The following is a 23,730-nucleotide window of genomic DNA, read 5'->3' as shown; positions in this document are numbered from 1 at the left end:
TACATATCAATCAGGAGAAATGCAAACAAACTGCCTCTTTAACAAATTTATAGAGTTTTTTTATGACACCGTATTATTAGCCTTTTATCGTAGACTCCTTTGTACAGCCAGTTACGTCTGCCATTACGATCAAGATATTCCAATGACTTTTAAAACATTTTAATCTAAAATATCCCTTGAGTAGACTCGCGGGAATTGACCCACTGCATAGCTTTCCTAAATTAAAATATATGCTACTATGTAAACCCTTGCCTCTTCCCATGCCACTGATTTTCAGTCGCTTGTTAATCAATGCAGAACTCGAATAATGGGAAGTTAAAAAGGCGGGTGCGGGGGGAGCTAGAACAGTGATTAAAATCTTTGAAATGATGGAAGAGAAATACATTTCCAAAATGTCTCCGATCACATATACAAATCAGACCACAGGCACCAAATCTATATTTTGTAGTTAAAGAGATCTAATAAAGAATGGCTGTTTCCTCCTTTCGCTCCCCCTGGCACTGCCTATAGATGTAAGAGATTTGCTGAGGGCATTTTTTTCCCTGCTGTAAATAGGAGTTCATGCTTGAGTGCCATGAAGTGTGTGGATGTAGTGGCACAGCAGGCTGGAGAAAAAAAAATCAGGGCTTCGCCATATTTGCTGTTCGGTATGAACGCATTTTTGTTTCAAACCAACGTCCTTTTACCACCAGTAGCTGAGGAGTCTCGGAAAGAAACACAATCAGAAGGATCTCCAATCTTGGGGTCTGAGCCAAGACGATATTTCTGTTCCCTGCAGTCAGAATAAGAAGCAGTGCAGGGATGATTATTATACACACGAGAAAACCAATCGGGATGCTAATCTAGATGCGTATTGCCTGCATTTTGGTTCAAAAGGCAGTTCCATATCCTAATACAGTTAGTTGTTTAAAGTTCAGATCCCAAACAATGTAATCTGAGACAGCTCTAAAAATGACACCACAGAAAAAAAGTATATTAGCAGTTTTATTGCAGACAGCAGGTAAAAGGGCCTCGCTGGGGAGTGAGCTCTATTCTAACTACTCATGGCGACTGCTTTTACAAAGGGAACTTGGAGGTAAACACTGAATGGCTCCTGAAGAATTTCAATCCTTTCAAGGCAATGTTTGGCGCAAAGTTGACACTATCTTTCTATCTGACCAGCTGTTCCTCTTATGATTCCCATCGAAACTGCCCCCTCCCCCAACAAGTAAATGGTAATATTGTATATATGTATCAAATGGGTACAAAGATAGAAATATTGTCTTCTATGGCAAATTGATGATTAACACGAAATGAGATCTGGTTGTCTCTGGCTGCAAGCACATTAGGGATCAGGTAAGGTCAAAGCTTTATATATTATGTCTTTTTCTCTAAGGCTTCTGGTCAGTTTCGGATAAAGAAAGTGAGTAAGATGTGTTGTCTTAAAATTAAATTAAAATACTATTTAATGCTTAAAGTAACTGAGCATGCCGAAAACCTAAAATGGAAAACGTTAGTTCTGAGATTCAAGCTTAGATTTAAAGGTTCGGTTCTTTTAAAAAAAACTTGATCATTTTTATAATAATAGTGAAGATATGAAAACCAGTTTTATGAGTATCACTTCATTGACCTAAGCTGCCATATATAAACTTCTCTAAAGTAGTATGTTTAATTTTAAAAAATATTTACAATGTAATTAGCAATATTTAAGCCGTTTTAATAATTACGTCCGTATCTCACATTAACAACAATATGTGAAATTGACTAATATACTTTTAAAAAATATTTTTCTATTTGATAAGCACACTGGGGCTATTCATGTGATTTTTAATCAACGTGGGAGTTGCATCTCCCTAGCAAAAGAATTTACATAATGATCTTGCTACACTTAAAAAGTTTTCTTGTTTTCTGTTGATCAGAACTGCGAATATCTTTCCGTACCTTGCTTTATCATTGCAATGGTTCATTAACGTGTTTCTCGGGGAAGCACTTAATTGATTAGATATTCAGAAAATGTGCATATAAGAGATTAAGACAACATAGTTTCAATACAGAAAACTAAGGAAAGAGTAAGATCTAGTGGCTTTTTTCTTTGAGAAAGTGAATTTTCGCAAGTAATGCTGTGCTAAAAGCATCCAAACATGCGCACACCTGGGAACTTTGAAAGAACAAACTTTCTGTTTCATATTAAAGGTGCAGCTGAAGTGGCTGAGTTCATTTCAGTTTGTTAGTGACCTAATAATGTAACTCCAGGATGCCGTTCTTTTGGAGTTTCTCTCAGTGCTTTTGTTTGGCAAACTTTTTTTGTTTCTCAGAAGCACTTATAAATAATATACTTTTGTGTCTATTTTTATTTTTATCATTTACTCCCAACATGCCGATTTCTTAAGATATGTATTATTATTAAAACAGATAATACAATCAATCATGGTAGTAATAAAATAGAGCCACCTTAGCGTTCTTCTCTTTCTGAATCAGTTTATTTTATTGAAAGAAAGAAAATAAAGGGTATTTAACATGGACAGTTAAAAAAATATAAATACTAGGCACAACCTGCATAGATGCTGCTCTGAGAAGCTGATTTATCTCTGGAGCATTTAGAACCCAACAGGTTCAGTTGAAGAAAATGTTACATTGAAACAAAACTGAATAGTTAAGTGAAGGTGGGGTGTTGGTTTTTTTTATTATCATTTGTGATTTTTTTTCATTTTTTCTCCTCTTCCCCCTAACATCTATTGTTAATTATTTAAACTGTTAAAATTATTTCATCATTTCTAGCACCTAAGAACATTTTTATATATTTTTAAAAGGTTTGTCCTTAAAACACCTCGAGCCTCGGTGTGTGCTTGGAAAAATTTGACTCCATTTCTCCTGACAGGTAATCGTTTTCTGAGGTTTATCTCCCAGATAAAAACAGAACGGAGCACAAAATGAAATGCCTTCAACATCAGCTAAAACATAGTATGCCAAAGTTTTCTCTCTGTTTTAAAAACATATCCCTCAGTATGGAACAGAGGGCCTGATTTTGCTCCCATTTAAACCCAGGGGAGTTTTGTCATTGACTTCAATGGAAGTAGGAGCCGGTTTAAAATGATCACCATTTATAGTTTCACTAAAGTGAGAAATAACTCTTCTGAAAGAGTCTTTGCTCATTTAATGTGGTGATCAGGCAGATTTCAGGAGTAGTGGGTGGTAACAATTTTCAATGAAGTTCAATTTATTGTGACCTACACGCAGCCTTAAAATAAATAACAAAGGAGTTTTGTATGTAAAGTGCTTAGCTCCTTAATTTAATTTATTTGTTTGTTTATTTGTTTATTTGTTTATTTATGGAATACGGAAAAAAGCCCAATAATTCTAGACTGGACTGTTGCAGGTACTACAATGGAAGATTCAAAAGTATAAATTGAGAGCTTCTTTTACTCCTTGTCATATATGGAGGGGGGCGGAGGGGGAAGAGAGAATTAAAAACATCAAGCTGATCATTTGTTTTACTCAAATGCATATACCAACCCTAAATCCAATTAATAATTTCTTCTAATTGTGATGCTTTATATTATTTATGGCTAACAACATGGTATCCTATTTAAGTATGCTTATGACTAATGTAATCAAAAGTATATGGACCAGCATATACAACAATTGCTTAGTACTGAAGTTATAGAGAGAAAGGTTTATGAAGAACACTGCCCATTAACTAAACAGACTTTCCCTTTCCTAGACAGTGTGCTAAAAAAAAGAAGGAAGTGATACACCCGAATAAACACACCAGCTGTGCCTCCTAACAAAAAAAAGAGTGTGAATTCTCCTGTTGAAGCAACGTGGGCAGGTTACAACTACCCCAGCACTGTCGTCTGTTAAACGTTAATAGCTGACAAATGTTGCGATTTGAATACTTTTTCATGGGACTAAAATGTGCTCAGGTACATTGATAACAGTACAGTCCTGCCTAAATCCCGCTGGTTTGACTCACGGAAGTAATCCAATTTAACTCAATGGGATTAGGTGAGTGAGTAAAACCATCACAATCTGGCCCATTTCTAGCTATTTTAATTCTATCCGGACAGCTAAGAAGACGCAAACGGGCTACCAGCATTTTGCTACATATGCCTTAATCTTGTAACTGCTTATTTACTCCCTGGCGTGTATTTCTGTCCTTCAAAAGAAAACCACACTTTCAAAAATGAATACGCTTGAGATTTTTGTTAAAAATTAGGATCTAGGCATGGCCTCTACCGCTTCATAACAGAACGTGAATCATTTTATATTTATAGTATAGTTACCTACGTGTGTGATACAACGTATCTTGTTTCTGAATTTTGTGGGGGGGGGGGCATTAAAATATCTATCACATGCACAAGGCATTTAGTTTACTGGGAATTGAATGCTCTCTGCCAATTCCAGCTATTTTCAATCTTTTAATCATTCTGTATTTTAAATTGGTTACTCTCTGGAAAATATAACTTGTCTGAAAGCTGCCACCGCGTATCTCTGGAAGGATCCTTCGAATGGAAACCATCGTCAATATTCAGTGTGTGAACAATGGATCATTCTCTCTCTCTCACACACACACACATACGCGTGTGTGTTGTCCTGGAATAATGTAGCGTAACGTAGGTCGAGAAGCAGAGCCCAGGCTGAAAAGCTGGGCACCGCATTCTGTGTGTGTGTAGTTTAGGGGAAGGGGTGATGGAATAGTGTGTGCTTTGCGAGTTTGTTTGGGGGACGAAGTGGTGGGGTGCTAGAGCTATTGTGGTGGATTCCGCATTTTTGTGGCCTTTGTGAGGTCGGGGTGCAGCCTGTGTGTTTGTGATGGCGTTGGGGAGGTTAGAGGTAGAAGTGGAACGGGTGTGTTGTGGCAGATGGGGGGTGGCAGCTGAAGGTGTGATGAGTGTGTGTCGGTGTTGGGGAGGTTGGTGGTGGTGCTGGATGGGTGGGGGGGTGTTGTGGGGGTTAGGGTTGAGGAGGGTAGTTGGAGTGTATGAGTTGGTAGTGGGGGAGGAGGGTTGGGGGTATTTGTGTGACAGCGTACCACCCTTATACAATAATAACGCAATTATCTAGCTGAAACATTCTCAAATGGCAAAAAGTTGCAAAATAGATCGACCTCCCTGAGATGAGAAGGAGCTGGTTACAGAGGTCTGCAGCCATCATCCTTTTTTCAATACATTTTAAACAAGAGGATCTAGTGAGTGATTCCGATTCAATACACATAATCAGTTTGGAAGTCCTATTTCCATTTGAAAACAGGCCTATTTGCAATCATGAGAGCCGGACATGCTGAAAGATACAGAATGCATTCAGAGTAGATGGTAGGTGATAGAAGCTGTAGACAAGCACTAAATATTTTCTTCCAGTTTCAGACCTTTTACATTATACTTTAATCATGATGCATTTTTAATCTAATATCCCTTTTGAAAATATGACTTAATTGCTTTAGAAAGCAAAGCTCTAACCCACAGCTAGACTCCTCGGTGGAAAAAAAAAGAGAGGGCGGGGGGAACCAAGAAAGAATGGTGATTGAAAAAGCATGTTGATTGTCCTACTAGTCTCTTAGGGTTAACAGTCATTTAATCAAGAGTACACTGGGTAAATGATTTTGTGGAAAATGCTAACTTGTTTTTAAAGTAAGGACTGGATGAAGAACATTTGCACAGGGCTATAAATAGAAGCTACTATACACAAATGTAAAAGTATAAAGGACACATCGTGCTGAAACTAGACTGATACAGACAGGAAGTTCTCTTCAGAAACAAAATCTTCTGAAATACTCAGCGCCAGTAGCTAAGTGTTCTGGCAGTGAATCTCAGGGCCTGAATAAGTGCACAGGGTGCAACTGTTGGAAATAGCTGAGATGCAGTTGCCAGAGACAGGTCATTTTTATTATTGTGTTTGTGTCAAGCCTCTGAAAACAAACTCTTTCATTCGCTACGAGGTGAAAAGTTTAGCAATTTAAAGCAATATATTTTATTTCTTAACAAACAAAAATTTTTCGACCTGAAAGTAAAAACCAGACAGACATAACACCCTAATATGGCATCACCGATTCAATGGCATATTACAATCCAGGTTTACCCATCCCATCGCCAACACTTCTTAAGAGAGTTATCTTACAAACCTGATAATATTTTCTGTTCTGCATAGCTTTTTCCTCCCTCATTATTCAAGTGCCAGAAGATAAGAGGCCTACAGGACCTCAGTAATCATAATTTATGACGGGAGTAGTGATGGGAGCTGAGGATTGTCTGCATATAACCAATAGAAAATTAAACACTTTCATAATTGAAAAGATATAACATCTTATTTTTTCTGGGTTATTTTTTGGCAGGGGGAACTGAATAATGTCTATTGTAGTCAGGTATCTTGACTCTGAATTGAGTTGATCATAGCCCTTAACTATTTCTGCGATAAGTTTTATGGGAGACACTTGCTAATTGCAGCTAAAATACCATACTCAGTTCTGGACTCAGCACCCCTGCTTTCTTCAAACTCCCACTCCCTTTGATATACACACAATTTTATTCTCCACCATTAGGAAGTGAAAAATCAGCCCTGAAAATGTAACCTACGTTCAATATATTACATACAAATTTCACTCGATGATGGATGGGTTTACATAGTTGCTTAAAACAGAACCCAGCCATCTTCAACAATTATTGATTTTATCTTTTACTATCACCTCTGTTTCCTGTCAAAGCCGGAGCAGTGATAAATACATGGACCGACGTAGTAAAAGCAAGAGCGCTGTATTCAGATGTTTTTGTATTTCCCTCTGATACTACATTTAAACCACCTACTAAGAATAAGTAGCGAAAAGGGATTCAAGTGTGGACAGGAAGGACAACTTCACAAATTGCTATTGGAGTTAATTTGGTTGCCTTTTCACTTCTCAGCCTCTACACACCAAAACCTGCCACATTATCTTTAGAAACGTTTCTCCTCTGTTTTGACTCCGACCTACAGAATCACATTTCTGACATTAGTTGTATTTTAAGTGCATTATTTTAAAGTTTCATTGTAGCTGATGCTGTAAATGTGAGCAGATGTTTTCATTTTAGTCACCGAAGAGACGTAAGCTTCCCTCAAATATTATTTCATACTTATCAATTCCAATCTGCTGAGAGTGAGCTTCCCAATTAGGATCAGATCCTGCATTTTTCACTCAGGCCAAACGCCCTCTGAAATGAATGGGTGGAGGCCCCATGACACTGAATTTGTTGTTCTTGACACCCTGCAGGCTATTAATCATTTTATTGAAATACCCTGAACGAAGTATTAGCCTGACGAATCTCTTCTTTATTCCAGGAGTCTAGACTTCCAGGCATTGATTCAACATGATACCTAACATTCTCTTCTACATTCAGACAAACGTACGATGTAACTGGAGGGAGGTCACCTCGGGGCAGGGTCAGCTTTGCAGCTTATGGATGAACTTACTCTCCTTGTTATTGTGGATGCAGGGGCCAAATGGTGCCCCCCAATGTATTTAGGTCAGCTCCTTCTTAATTACGTAGAGTTTAATTCGGAAGAACTGTCCAAAGTCACTATTAAGAACATTTCCAGGATTTCCAAATACAAATTAAAAGGAATTTGAGCCGAGAACTTCCTACAGCGATTGGCAGGAACGTTTAAAACTAAAAGCCTTTCACACTTCAGTAGCTCCCGGTGTTATTTGTAGAGAGTCAATACAGTAAGAAAAGTAGCGGGCCGGGGAGGTGTGTGAGCAAATGAGAATGTGCAGTAGCAGCAAAATGCAGTAAAAGTAAAGTTGCCTGTGCAAGACAGGTGCCATTTACCAGCTTTGCGCAGACAGTTGAGACGACACCATTTAATTTTATTATTAATTTCTGAGTTATGAAATTTTTTTTCACAAGAGCCAGATGAAAGTTACATGGTATAAATTCGTAAGAGCAATTTCTACACCTCAAAATATGGGCTGGTACCTCATTCATTCGCCCCAATTGCAATAGAGAGGGGGAAAAAAGCCACCATTCTGCTCAGGAAAAGTCAGTTTATGGTCCAGATCCAGCTCCTTTTTATTCTCGGGAGTTGTCCCATGGAAATGCAAAGGGTTACTCAAGTGAGTACAGGGAGAAGGATTGGGCTCTAGTTATTTCTTGTAGATTTCATACTGTTTTGTTGCTTTTCCTTTTGGGGTCATTGTACATTTTTATGGCACATTTTAAATCTTCCCCATCCCCAAATCGAAGAATAGGTAGGAAAAGGAAATTGACAGTGATCCGAGTTGCCTAGACGGTTGTTCATTTATTATTACGGTTATGGAGCTATCTTAGCTTAATATTGTTCAAAGCCAAATTTTAAATTAGGTACTGAAAACTGGGTTCTGATCAAAACAGTCTGACTTAGCTTTCAAAGACAACACCTATTGTGTGTAACATGCACTATGCCACACTTATTTCTTTAAACACATATAGCACGTCAACTCCCTTTATGAATATTATACCTTGTTTTATATATCCACGTGCAATCCATCAACAAGTGAATATTACTGACTAATTTATAAAAATGACATTGATTTTTTTTCAAGGAGTAATATAAGACCCCATCCTGTAGTCCTTGCACAGGCAACAATCCACGTTAATCCAAAGGGAGTGTTGCCTATGCACTGCAGGACTGACTTCCTATTTACTTACATACTAGATTTGATCATGGTTTATTGAGAGTCATAGTTAGCCGGAGGAATACAGAAAGGTCTTACAAAAGAAAAACACTGAACTTTTAAAATACTGGCTAGAAAGCTGAACAAGCAAAACAAAACAAAACAAAAAACCCAAACAAAATAAAAACCCTTCCATGATGATACAGATTTTCTGGAAACAAGATGAAAACATATATTATGTGGATATATGATTATATCTGTGTGTGAGCTTATTTGCATGGTTTAAAACATGCCATAGTAAGTCATATACAATCAATATAAGATTTGTCAGGCGATAATAAGTAATTCTATAAAGAGAGAAAGTGAGAGCGCTAAGAATCTATTTAATTAGAAACAAAACTTTTCAAGCGAAAGGGGACTGAAAACGATGTTGTTGATACACGTCTTTCAGTCACACACAGCCGATTCACTTTACTCAGCTCGACTTAGGACTTGTTTTAAAAATCCACTCCTGTGACGCTTTTCATATAGTATTCCAGGTATTAATCAAAATACCAATTTAGCGATGATTTTCTCCAGGAATTTTGACTGCAATGAATTCCTATTGTAGTAGTAATGTACATGAACTCTGGAGCTGGATGTCTTTTTAAAATAAAATGTTCTTTTTAAACCCCTGCCGTATTTCTCTATCATATGAAATTTATTTTCTACCTTTGTATTCAATGTATTTAAGATCGATGAAAAATAATAATTCCTTTGTCCAATGAATACAAACTAAAATATCAAAGCATGTTTAGGAATAAAATGAGTAGATAATTGATAGGTTTTGTTAAATATTTCACAGGAACATTTTTATATCTTTTATATGTACTTGTCCTTAACCTTTAAAAGCAACTGCTGTAAATACAAGATCTGTATTTTCTCTAATAGATTGTACTAGGAGCTGGTGACAGAGAACTGATTTCTTTTCTATTAGGCTTTAGCACATCTTTGTTGAAGGCCTGTAGAATGACCTAGGATTAGATTTGCATCTCTTAGACTCCCTGTGTGGTCTTTGTAAGAAGCTTGTAACTGTTAAAAATGACTTGTTAGGAAGCGTGTGGGCTCTCATCTCTTTGCTTTTGACAGAATGATTGTGAAATTCAGATTGGTCCTATAGGCTTTAGCCTGCAGATTCCACCTGAACCTTAAGCAATTAGAGCCTAATCTCAATGCAATCATATTTGAGTTAGGATTTGTTGCACTTTGTTTACTTCAATTAAAAAGCTACAGAATATTTTGGGGCATTTTAAAAGTGATATCCCTAAGGCGTTACAGATTTTTTTTAAACTTTGAATTTGATAATAATAGCTCCTTTATTCGACTCTTTACACTGCAAACCACGTGTCGACTTCTGTGTGCAGAATTTAATAGGAAAACGCAGGAAAAAAAAACCCAAAACAAGGCGAAGTAACAGTACGGTCCATCGGGCGAATGCATTTTGTATTTTCACCATTTCTAAACCAAGCATTCAAACTTCAGTTCAATTCTGCACGTTATATCACTATAACCAAAGGGATCTGGTACAAGCCTAAGAAGGAAAATCTCAGAGCAAATATACGTGTCCGATACTTCTATTCTTAGGGAGGCAAAACAGCGTACGGATTGCAGCACTGGGTCCACGATCTGTTTTTGTCAAAATTATTAATTGCTGGAGTTTGTGATCGGTTTGTAAGAGACGCAGAAAATACTGTTAAGCTATCACATTTGTGTTCCTAGTTGTTTACTGCTATTGCCTGAGACGTGATGGGACAGTTTACCTTTCTAAAGTTAGATATTAGGTTAAATACTATAGTTCTTGTGACTTATCTAAAAAACAGACCTACAAACCGAGGCACTGGTTTGTGATTGTCCAATTCTTTTATATTTAGGGCTCTAAAAAGCGTGTGGGTGGGTCGGAAGGGGAGGGCTGCTGCAAAATGACACTTGTGAGAATTCTTTTACCCGGGTGACAATTTCTTTGTGTTTGGGTTCCGTTTTTGCACCGCTAGACTGTGAATGGTTCTTTTTAATAATAATCATGATTATAATTATAGTTTTTAAATAGCCTCTGTTCCTAACATTAACATAACCCTTAAATTGAAGCGGTTCCTATTATCTTGATCAAGTCTAGATCGTTTCAGAAACCCTTTACCAGTTAATACCCTGAATACGAAAGGGATTCCCCAAAGACATGTTACTCCTCTTAAATACTGCGATCCTTCCCTTGACCCACTGGGATTGTTTTCCGTTGGTGTCATTTGCCCAGTAGCACAGGGGCTTTGGGCCCGATCCTGCTCCCATTCAAGTCAGTGGTAAAACTCCTATTGATTTGAAGCGCCCTTTGACGTTAATGCAAGTTTCCTGCATCACAATTGGCCCAACACCCATTACCAGCACAGCACAGCCGGCCCCCAACTCCCCCCCTCCCTTTGATCGACCTCCCTCACTCTCTTCCCTCCTCTCTGGCCTTTGATGTGGCAGGAACCTGTCACACCTGGAGCTTCCCAGAATAATTGGCTGGCAGCGATTTCAGTGCTCCAGTTCTGCACACCATCGCGTCCGTTCCCCAGTGTAGTCTACAATAAATGACAATAACCCGTGCGCAGTATTGAGACCCATTAAGCTGTGCTGAGCGGGACATTTCAGCCTGGGCTTCAGTGCTGGGGACAAGATGATAGGATCTAAAAGCTGCTGACTATTGATTTGCAATCACTCTCCTGACCCAGGAGTGCGGGACTGAGCCCTACGGTGGGAAAGCAAAAGACCTCACATCTTGCTCCTCAACTTTGCCTCCAAGGCCTCCCACTGTTGGTCTGATAAAGTCCTTTCCGGTGTGTGCTGAGAACTCCAGCTCTGCCGCTTTGAAGCCTGCGACGGTGATATTCCCCTGGCGATTGTTCATTCTTCGCAGAAATCACAATCTGGAGCCAGGCTCGCCGGATTATTTGTAATAGATTTATTCTTTCATTTATTTCCTGCACCTGGAGTGACCCCCCGTTTGTATTTTTCCTCTTTGGTTCATAAACACAGACACAATTTCCCTTTAATGAGGGAGCTTCACCCTGACTTCACCCTGATATCTCTGCAGAATAAACTCCTCTTCAGTCTTCTCAGATAATGATGTGTGTGTGGATCATTTACCCCACAATGTGTATCAGACAGGAAAATAAAACGGTGAGACTCAAGCGCATTCTCTGCTGAAAATGGGGGGCCCCGCATCTACTCATTTTGATGCCAAGGAAACTGTTCTTATTAAAATAGTGGAGAATGCAGGGAAATGCCTTCTCTTTGTGCCATCTCGAAAGAATGGACAATTTCTCTTGCCTCTAAATGATATTTCTTAGCTGAAAGCAGCTCAGTCCACAGCTTAATGAGTTTCATGCCAGGCTTTAATAGGCATGAGTGAGCAGTGGAACGGAGGGATCTCTTGGGGTGAGAATCCAAGCATCTTCCAGTGGCGGTAGCCCCCTTCCCTTCCTAGCCTCACCAGCAGCTGCCATAGTACTTTAGATGGAATATTCACAGATTGCAAAATAAAGGAACAGCTGATGAGAAGGCAGAGATAGCAAAGCAAAAGCTCCACAATGACATAGGGAAATTGAAACTTATGGCATTGCAAGTTAATAACAGCAAGATTAAATCCAGGGGCAGGACAAGTGTTAACCAAGAGACTACAGCCAGCTAGATAATGGTAATGACAATAATGTCCAACAAAGTGTGCATTATTTTTTAAATAACATATTAGATTTCTCCCCTATTATTTGCCCAGGTTTACAAGAGATATACTACAAATAAGGATACTTTGCATAGCTGGGACAGTTGAAACAAGAAGGGCATCAAACACAAATCAATAGCACAACAAGGTGTGTATGTGGTGCAAGGGGAGTGTAAAGTGGACAAAACTTACGTCATCAGAGAAATAACATTACAGATTAAAAAAAAAAGTCTGTTATCCAGGGATCTTGTTCAAGGTCCATTATAGTTAAAGGACAGTGCATCAGGGCCCACATGAGCAAGCATAGTCCACAATTTACTTTGATCTTTATAGCAGTCGCTCATCTATAGAGAGGCGTTATTTTTTTCAAATACAGTAAGGCTGAACAATAGTCCTACTGTGAAATGTGTGGGTTACCTCTTCATTGTGTAAGGAGGGTAATAAGTCAAGTTAATTTGGACAACTAGTGAGCAGAAGGTGGACATTTTTGTCTGTGGACAGTCAAGTACAATCTGCACACCAGGGCTTCATGCGCAAGGCATGACACTTGTCCTTTCTGACCAGAATTTTTGTTGTTGTTGTTGCTGCCTTTGGAATGGAGAGGGAGGTTACGTGGTACAAAACCCCAAAGACTATGTGATCAAAAATATGTCCATTGAAGAAGGGTGAGGATGGAATTTTAAAAAATTCTCAGTTTTGGCCTAACTCTGCTTCTATTGGAGTCAATGACAAAACTCACAATGGCAGAGCTAGGCCATCTCAAGTGTATTTGAAAATCCCACCCTGAATGTCTGAGGACCAGGTGTAGAATTTCAGGATTAATCAGGGATGTGAACAGCTCTATTCATAGCAGACACTGCTGTGTCACTCAGAGAAGTTTTACCCTATACTCTAGACAGTACTTCATGCTGCTTAATATGATTTACCTTTCCTTTGAAGCAACAGGCCCTAGGGATATAAGACAGCTTTCAGCCTAGTGATATAGAAGCAGATCTGCCACGTCTACTGCTTTTCCCAGTAGACTACTGCTTTTTTGTCTAATGTGAAATGTGACTAATCTATTGCTTTTACTAGTGCTGGGTTTATAGACTCAGTGCAGGGCATTTCACATGAAATAGAGAATGATTTGTTTGTATTAAGCAATAGCCCTGGAACTAAAGTGTTTTAAAGCTATCTTCTGCTTCTCTGATTTCTATAATAATTTATCTGCGCTAAATCCAGATGCTCAAAACTTTCTCAGAAGACATACATCTCAGAGGCATCACACTCTTTTGCTATACAAATTATGGAAATACATTTTTTTAAAATCTTTGACTTCTCAATGTACAGCCTTAAGATGTTGTTCTAAGCCCACCAATAGAGAGCTGTAGAAATGGTTTTATATTTCTACATTTACTTTTGATGTTAATCTAGTTTAAGTGAGCACTACATTAGGGTTAATGTTAACATGCCCCAATTCTCCCACTCTCTTAGGATATGTCAATATGAAAAAAACATGAGAATGAGACTGGAAAAATTCATGGAAATGCATGCAGATCTCTCTCCATGCCTGGGTTTTGTTATCATAAAACTTTAGAAGTGGGAAGTCATATGCTTTTAATAGGTTTTGCCTGAATTTATGAACATATATGCAATTACAATCTATCCTTTTTTGCTACAGAATGTTGGCAGGCGTGCAGAAGCCTGTATTCAGACAGGAGGCAAGGGCTCTTTGTTCTCCCTTGTTCGTTCAGGTAGGTTACACATGTTGTGTCTCTGTCTGGACTAGGACTGGCTTACCTGAGAGAATGCCCTTGGGGGTAAAGAGGGCTCTTCATATGGCTTTTAGATATAGAAGGATGGGATGGAGCTTTGACTCTGGCTAGGATAATTTCTCCTAAACTTGTGGCATGCCGTATGAATGCCACAACCAGAGAGATTTGTATTTGTGGTCAACATCATCCACTGGAGACTAGACAGAGAAGCTCCATTTAGTCAGTTTGAGTACCACAGCCACCATAACAAGCAGAGCAATGTCCAGTGGATTCTATTTTATCAGAAACATATGCTGGCTTCAGAAGGGTACTTGCCTTGAGATAGGACACCAGAAAAACAAGCAGCTTCAGACACACCGAAGTAGTGCTGAAGACTTTCGATTTCCTCTACAGCTTATTTCACTTTGGCTGCCCTTTCTTCAGACAGGAAAGCTCTGCCCACCTCATTCTGGAAGATAAATCCCAGTTGGATTTGTTTCTGTGTCAATACAAGAGAACTTTTGGTGGAATTCACACTAGTCCTAGGGATGGGAGGAATACTAGGATGCTATAAGAGTATTCAGAACATTCTTTCTCCAGACCTGCTATTTGTGACAACTGCAAAAAACTGCTAGCTCTTGCTTCAAAGATGGGCCACAGTAAAAGACATCAGCTTCAAAACCTATAGTGCAGATGTTAGGTCAGAGGGAACAGCAGGGTATTACAAATAAAGGTTCCTAAGACAAAAATGCAGGTACTATAGGTGCTGCAGAAGAAGCATGGGAGTGATGGAGATGTGCAGATAAGCATTTTGGCAAGTTTATAAGAAAATTTATCCCCAGGGCAATGGCTAGGCTTAATGAATAGGTCATACAGAAAATGCCAGGTCAGATCAGACCAGTGGTCAATAAATTTCAGTATCCTTTTCTCTAACAATGGTTAGTACCTGTTGCTTCAATGGAAGGTGCCAGAAGCCCCAGAGTTGACAATTATGGAATAATCTGCCTAGAGGGGAAATCTTTATCCATATGTATGTCGAGTACTTTTTTGAATCCCACTATGTTCATGGTCTCAGTGATATCCTGTGGTAATCAGTTCTTCAGCTTCAATGTGCGTATCCTCTCTCAGCCCACTTTTGGTAATTAGCAGCATACAGTAAGGGCATGTCTACTCTGCAATTAAACATTTGCAGCTGGTCTGTGTTAGCTAACTCAGGTTCACAGGGCTCGGGCTACAGAGCTGTTTAGTTGCAGTGTACATGTTTGGGCTTCGGCTGGAGCCCAGCCACTGGGACCTTCCCCCCTCCATGCAATTATACAAAAATAAAATTGCATGTGAGAATCTTAAATGAAAAGTCATTGCCCCAAGACTCATTTTCAGTGTTATGGAAAACCCGTGTTAGCTTTTTGGGATTACCATAAATTATTCATACACTTGAGGACAAAATATTCCCCTGACAATCTCATTGACTTGACTGTAAATCACGTAGAATTTGGGCCTCAAACTTAAACGGTTCTTGGAAAGGCAGAGTCGAGTCCACTCATGCTCATGCTCCAAAACGTCTGTTAGTCTATAAGGTGCCACAGGATTCTTTGCTGCTTTTACAGATCCAGACTAACACGGCTACCCTCTGATACTCTGCTTGGAAAATCTTCTGTGATAAAACCCTGACTATACCATGTTCCCTTTGTGCTGTTCCAGTGGCACAAAAGGGACTTCAAGGTGCTCTAAGCACAGAAAATTCCGGAATGGTATAAAGCTGGCATAGTCAGAGCACACTCTATTCTAGCAATCCTCCCTGTAGTAATGGTGCTAGGGGGTTGTTACAAGCAAGTGCAATTTGCAGCTGCCCTAGGAGTGCTCTAAATTGGCTCTGGACTGAACTGGCACTAGCAGCCCCAAGGATTAGGGGAAAAAAGGTGCTGGAAAGCCACCTTTGTCCCATCCTCTCAGGTAAAATGAGCAGTCCTGAGGTGCACCTGAGGGTCCAGCAGTCCATATCCAATCTCTTCACAGCTGTAATCGGTATCTTCTTCTAAATCTACAATATGCATTTTCAATCAATCAAATTTTCATCAGAATTATACAAGTATTCTAGGCAGTAGATGCATAACTTGGAGGAATAGAAAAATGCAAAGGATGCGGCCAAGTCCAGAGAAGAGCAGCAAAAATGATTAAAGGTCTAGAAAACATGACCTATGAGGAAAGATTGAAAAAACTGGGTTTGCTTAGTCTGGAAAAGAGAAGACTGAGAGGGGACATGATAACAGTTTTCAAGTACATAAAAGGTTGTTACAAGGAGAAGGATAGGACAAGAAGCAATGGGCTTAAATTGCAGCAAGGGAGGTTTAGGTTGGACATTAGAAAAAACTTCCTAACTGTCAGGGTGGTTAAGCACAGGAATAAATTGCCTAGGGAGGTTGTGGAATCTCCACCACTGGAGATTTTTAAGAGCAGGTTAGACAAACACCAATCAGGAATGGTCTAGATAATATTTAGTCCTGCCATGAGTGCAGGGGACTGGACTAGATGACCTCTCGAGGTCCCTTCCAGTCCTATGATTCTATCATGCTATGAAATCTTCCCATAGTATGAGGAACTTCTTCCTGTGTACTTCACCTGCTATCTGGGAACAAAACCATCCTATGTCTGACACAATTAAAACTCTGTTTTGCTACCTGCTACCTTTAAAACACAGTGTATTTTACTCCCTTCACTGAAAGTACAATCAGCATCACAGTTATTGTAATGCCCTCTGTTTTGTTGTCCCTTGTACAATCCACCTCTGTCCTAGTCAAGCAGCAAAACATATTAAATTTGCTAAAGGAATCTGAAAGGCTTTTAAAATATGTATTGTCATTTAAACATGTTTTTACAGTACAATTGAAAGTAGTGTTTATAACAAATCATACTGGGGTTCCACTTTCAGCACCCACTGACAAAGACAATAAGTTAATATTTCAATATGGTTTGGTTTCCAAGGCTTTCACATGTTCAGTGGAGAAAAATGTCTAGCTTGTTTAGACTGAAATGCAATAGACACATCTAATCCTGCAATGCAGTGACACTGAAAAGGATTAGGGGTCATGGCAGATAACCAATTGAATATGATCTCCCAATGCAATGCTGTAGCTAAGAGGATGAGTGTGAGCCTTGGATGTATAAACAGGAGTAGGGAGGTGGTATTACCTCTGTATACAGCTTTAATGAGATAGTTACTGGAATACTGTGTTCAGTTCTGGTGTCCACACTTCATACAGGATTTTGAAAAAATGGAAGAAGTTCAGAAAAGAGCTACAAGAATGATTTAAGGTCTGGAAAACATGTCTTATAGTGAAAGATGTCTGAAACTCAATCAATTTAGTTTAGTCTCCTGTCTTGCTGATGGTTAATTAGTTTAGACTTTACTATGCAGGAGAAAAATGCTGCTTTTAACCATCTTAATTTAAATGAAACAAGCACAGAAACACGTTCTGTATCTTGTTAAATCTTTTTTTAAAACTTTTCCCCCTTTTTTTTAGTTGTTTACGTTTAACATAGTATTGTACTGTACTGTATTTGCTTTTCTGGACTGGAAGGGGGTGTCCTCTGGTGCTGCCTGCTTGGTATACCAGCTCATCGAGTGGTATACCAGTCATCGAGTGACAGTCTTGAGGGGAGTCTCTGTGACCGAACCTGTCACAAGAGGTACTTCAAATGGAAAAGGTATGCTCTGCTTTGAAGTACTTCAAGACAGAGCAGTTCTAGACTTGTTAGTTTGGAGATACTTTGGTTAGTTTGGAGAACAGAAGGGTGTCAAACAAGTGACCTGCGAGCCAGATCTGGCTCACTTGATGTATTTATGTGACCCACAAGACATATACAAATTGTACAGAATCTTATATTTATATTTTACAGAATTAGGCTGTTTCTAGTTCTCATGGATGTGAAGCAAACTTTCTAAAAGTGAAAAGAGTATAAATCTATACAGAGAGCCTGAATCAATGACTATAGGAAATGTGAACTTCATTGCAATATTAATGCTAAAGCCTGATGTCACCACTATGTCAACATTATACTTTGCTGCTGATAATTTTGAGAGACAGAGTAGGGGAAGGAAGCGAGAAGGAAGTGATCAGGGGAGTGGTACGGGGAATTTGGAGTTACTACAGAAAAGAAAAAAAGGAAAAAACTGAGGAAACCAGAGAGATAGAAAAGAGGGAGAGAAACAGAGAAAGGAGCATGGGGAAGGAAGAAGAATGAAAGGGCAGAAATAAAGGTGTTCATAAAGGTAAGAACATTTTGTTACAGAATGATGAACTAAAAGTTTAATTACTACCTCACACCATATTCTACCCTGATCTTCATGCAAACCTCCCATTGAGTTCAGCAGGCATTCTGCTAAGGACACAGAGATATATGTATTCTAAAATGACACACTGGCCTACTGATCCTAATTGAAAATAAAATTCTACCCTCTTCACGGAATGAGTTTGACATCCCACTGACACATTTACAGCCATAGTATGTTCTGCACTATTGTGTGTGAAGGGAAATAAATTAAGTAAAAATTATCCACATAACAGTAACACCTAGAGGCACTGAACATACGCAGTGAGAAACATCCCCACCCAACATAACAACCAGTGGGAGAAAAGGAGTATTACTATTTCCATTTTACAGGTGGGGAACTGAATCACAGAGTGATTAAGTGACTTCTTAAGGTCTAACAGGAAATCTACAGCAGAATTGGGGAATGAACCCAGCTCTCCTGAGTCCCATCAATGCTTTAACCACAAGATTATCTCTCCTCTCTTGGATCTAAAAAGCCCTGAAAGCATCAGAAGCAGGGAAACAGAATGAAAGAAAGAAGGAAAGAGAGCACACTGCTACTGATGCTGAGCCTGAAAAGGTCCCTCAGCTTTAATTCCATTTTATAGAGGCATGATTTCATAGGGACACAGGGTATGCATGGTTGGCTGAGAGGCATAATGGTGGAAGAAGGAGATTGATCAAGGAGACCCAAGTTCTGTCCAAGTTAACGTATGTAGTACTTTGACTTTGTCCTGACTCCTCCCACAATTCATAAGTGCACAGCCTCCATTTTGGAGTTTGGAGCTTTCTTGTGACTTCTTGGTGAAGACTATTTTTGTGTTGTACATTGGAATGGCTGCACACCATACGGGCAGTTTTACCTTGTGTGTGGAATTTGGAGACAGGTTTTGTAATAGGCATCCATTGTTTGCAAGTAAGTTAGAGGAACATATATAATCACCAATGTATAGAACTCACTGGCAGTGACAGTGTTGTGTGCAGATTAATGACAGTATAAGCCCTCAAAAGGGCTGAAGGATTTAAGATGTGAGCAACTCTCATGGATGTAAATGGAAAGACTCCTGTGTCATCCCTTAATGTCACAGAAGCTGAACTGTTACTGTATTTTAAAGTCCCACTGTTGTTATGGTTTCTGGTTTTCAACGTCTTGCCCCATCTCTGCTTCTAACAGTTTTCATGTGTGGCAATGTAGGAACAGGTTAGAAAAATTAAGTTGCTGTTCTGAGACAGATAAAACCTTGGAAAGTGGCACCCCAAAATTGATGCTTAAATTTGCAGCTGGTCAGTGGGTTTATAAACATCAAAGAGCCTTTCTCTATGCATCTCTTTTAAAAAAATGTGTTGCTTTTCATTCATATTATTTAAATGTTGTTTTTCCTTAAGAATGTACACCTTTGTCTGTATGTATGAGTGTTCCTAAGGTAAAAAGAGCATTAAATATGATTGAAAAAAAAGCAGTACAAACAGTAAAGAGTTTAGAGTCTGTGATTAATTTCCTACCTTTCTCACTTAAGAAGCTAAACTCAATACACAAATCTCTTATGACATCAGACTCCAAAAATTCATTGTACTCCCCTTTCTCTGGTGATTTAAAATTCAGCAATATTGGCAAAAATAAATCGTGAACTTTCATGCACTTCACAGGTCAGACATTTAAAAACAATCTGATTTAAAAGTAAAAAACTGCCTGTCTCTAAAGCATTGAAACCACACTACAATATTCCAACTCCCAACACCCTGAATTTATCTATGTCTACTTATATACAGAATCAAGTGTTTTAGGAGATGTGTATGTATTTCTGACTCAAGATTAGCTTGATATAGGAGAAGAAAGAAATTTAACACCACAGAATCTATGGGGGGAGGGTGTTATTGCACGCTCATACACATTATCTCTGATGCATAACTTTTAAAGAGGAATTTAGTTGTAGTTTGGGAATGCAATTATGAACTGTAGAACGTGCAAGATATTTATGAAATGATACAATATAATTAATTTAACTGATTTAACACTCTGTTTAAGCATAAATTGTAACGTGTTCTATAAAAAAAAATCAAAGAAAAATTTCCAGAAAATTTGTAAAGAAAAAACAAATTCAAAACATCAAAACTAAAACCAAAAACCCCTACAGATATTGAATTCATCTATTTTTAAGCAAAATCTATTGAAAAGCAAAATAAAAGGTATTGTGTAGTGTTCTCCTGCTTAAAAATGAGAACAACACTGGAGCACTGAAGTTAATTAGCTCCAATCAGCATTGGATGCTTTGCAACATTTCTCACATCAATGCTCCATCTGAGCTTTAGAATAAACATTTCCCACTCTTGATGCAGAAATTAACTAGAAAATATACAGTTTAGTCATTCAAAATACAGAGGCCTTTCAGTTAATCTTTCCATCAGCTAGTTAAAAGAGATTTGAAACTATCACTGTAAAAACAGAGATTAAAACCACTGAACATTGTATTTCATATTCCTGTTTGTTTAGCATTTTCTGCATTAATATCTAGTCTTAATCATCAAATCACATTTATTGCTTTGAATAAAGATTTGTAATTTTAATGTACTTTTTCTATTTACTATACAAGAGATAACTGTCTTTCTGTTCTGAGAAGTCTTCTGTAAAATGCTCCATTTAATGCATTACAAATAATGAAGTGCAACATTATAATAATTATTTTCGTATTAACTGAATCCTGAGCTAAGTTAACACTTTGCTTAATGCCTTTAAACAGCATCTGAGTCTCTCCTCCTATTTCAGCTATTCAACCAATGTCCTGGTCCAGAGGAGACTGAAGAGTTTACTTGTTACAGGTTTAGGCAAGGGCACTTACTTTTCAGTGGGAAGCATCATATTTCATGAACAATTTTTATTTTGATGGAGTTTATCATTAGTCTGTAGTGTACAAGGTGCTTATCTTAATTATTCATACTCTTTTCATCATATACTTCAAACAGGTATGCAACATTTATTATTTTGTACAGGTTCTTTAATTAAAAAATGATACAGCAAATATCTTCACAATGCAGTTCACTGGGGCAATGAACTGCCAACAAAGCTTCTTCAAAAGGTTGATTACAATCAAATTTTGTGGCAAAAACATAAAGCCTGCCAACAGGTTACTATTACCAATCTTCTCAGACATATACTTGTTTTAAAAATGTATTCCTTTTAAAATTTTGGACTGTCCACGGTTTGTTCATTGTGAGAAAATAATTTGAACATATTTGTAAATTTATAAAATGTTGAGAACACAGATTTCCTGTTTCAGATTTTTTTTTTAATCGGAACGTTACAGGGTGTATCAGACAAAAATCTTGTGCTAAAAATGCTTAAAGGGAGTATCTTTTTTTTTTCTTGAGCTTTAAAAAAAACTGATATGTATTCTTCAGTCTAAGCTAAGTGATTCTTTATTATCTGCTTGCTGTTTACTGCTCTTCATCTCTGGGACAATAAAACAAATAATGTTAAGAAAATTTCTACCCTTCAGTTGTAAATGTATCTAACTATTATGAATGAAGCCAACTTTATTGCAAAAAGTGAATGGAATTTGGGGATGGGATTAATTAGGGAGAGAGAGTGTAAGGGCTTCTGCTTTAAGAGGCAAAGTACTTTGTTTCATTAGTCTGCTTGTTTGGGGGGAGAAAAACAATAAAAATCAGAAGTAGAATAAAGTACATTTTTGAATGGCTGCCCTTTAATCCCTCTAATGCTTCAGTTTGTATTTAATCAAACACGTAACTATGATAGTTAATAGGTTGAAACACTGCGGTTCTTTAATATCTTGCTCTGTTAATATAGAATGTATACCTTGATGAAAATTATTGAATGTTCCCATTAAAGGAGATAGTAACAACAGACTGTAATACAATTGTGCCCCTCACGTTCCTGTTTAAATTAAAAAATTATTAATTGATATTGCTTGCCTGTAATGATGCAAATATTTAAAATACTAACTGCAGTTTTTATCAACAGCAAATAGCTACAAATTATATTGTTGATATTACTTTTAATAAATAAACGTCAACACTCTAATGCCAACTACGAATATTAAAATTGTCACAAACATTATCTTTGTTGCCATTACTTCTTAGAGCTCTAGATAGGAAAGAAAACTGTTTTGGGTAAAAAATATTTCTGATCTTCTTATGGACAAATTAAAGTTATAGAAGTACAAATTACATTTCTTAAGATGAGGTAACAGATAAAAAAACTGGCCCAGTAGGCTATATTGTATGGTCAGTTTTTAAGCAGAAGTGTGCTATTTTTAACAAGCCAATTTTCTTCTCAGCTATATCAATAAAACTGACAGCAGAATTTAGTCAGATATGTATAATTTCAAATGAAAAATGTTTTGAAAAATGTATACAAACTCACAAACCGATGATCGGCATTCTAGCACACTTCTCTACAGAAAGTATTGCCCTTTAATTTAATCTTTCTAATGCTTGTTGACCAAAGAGTGCAATACTTAGGAAGGCAAAATTCTCACAGCTGACTCTCGCCAGCATTTTGCCCAAGTAAAGCCTAGAGCAATGGCTTTCAGCCTTTCCGAACTACTGTAATCCTTTCAGGAGTCTGATTCATCTTATACCGCAAATTTCACCTCACTTAAAAACAACCTGCTTATAAAATCAGACATAAAAAACCAAAAGTGTCCCAGCACAGTATTACTGAAAAATTGCTGACTTTCTCATTTTTACTATATAATTATAAATCAATTGGAATATAAATCTTGTACTTACATTTCAATATATAATGTATAGAACAATATAATCAAGTCATTGTCTGCATGAAATTTTAGTTTGTATTGACTTCACTAGTGCTTTTTACATAGCCTGTTGTAAAATTACACAACTATCTAGAGGTGTTGATGTACCCTCTGGACATTTCTGCATACCCCTAGGGGTACATGTACCCCTGGTTGAGAATCACTGAACTTGGCAATTATATTGAGCCTGATTTTCCTCTTGTTTACATGAGTTTTATGTCGGTGTAATACCATTGACTTCAGATTAATTGCTCTGAATACAATGGTGTGAGTGAAGAATCAGATCTCTTGTGTTATTTATTTTATTACCATATTTTAAATATAATAGTAAATATTAACGTTAATAAAGCTTATTAACATTTGTCAATGGGTTGGTGAAATCTCTTTCCCTTATGCTTCTATTTGCCTCCTTTGTGTGTTATTTAATTTAATAGAACTAGTAAAACAACAGAAGCCACAAAACAGGAGCTGAAGTACAAGAAACAAAAGCCCGAGTTGCAGGAAAGTTTATTTTTCCATTATTGGCTAAGCATGCAGGCATTAAAACACAAAAGGCAGCAGGTGGGAGGAATGAGG

At 37.9% G+C, this 23,730-nt stretch overlaps 1 long non-coding RNA gene across 1 annotated transcript; it reads left to right on the top strand.

Annotated features, from left to right (window-relative positions):
- Positions 1-1,169: 1,169 nt before the first annotated feature.
- On the top strand, positions 1,170-21,630 carry LOC127051568 (uncharacterized). The gene is made up of 4 exons (XR_007774521.1): positions 1,170-1,335; positions 2,790-2,857; positions 13,996-14,068; positions 21,144-21,630. It is a non-coding gene; the product is annotated as an uncharacterized LOC127051568 (long non-coding RNA).
- Positions 21,631-23,730: the final 2,100 nt, after the last annotated feature.

Source organism: Gopherus flavomarginatus, chromosome 5 (assembly GCF_025201925.1).
Source record: "Gopherus flavomarginatus isolate rGopFla2 chromosome 5, rGopFla2.mat.asm, whole genome shotgun sequence".
Lineage (NCBI taxonomy): Eukaryota > Metazoa > Chordata > Testudines > Testudinidae > Gopherus > Gopherus flavomarginatus.
Note: the sequence above shows the minus strand (reverse complement) of the source record. Positions and strands in the feature narration are given on the sequence as shown.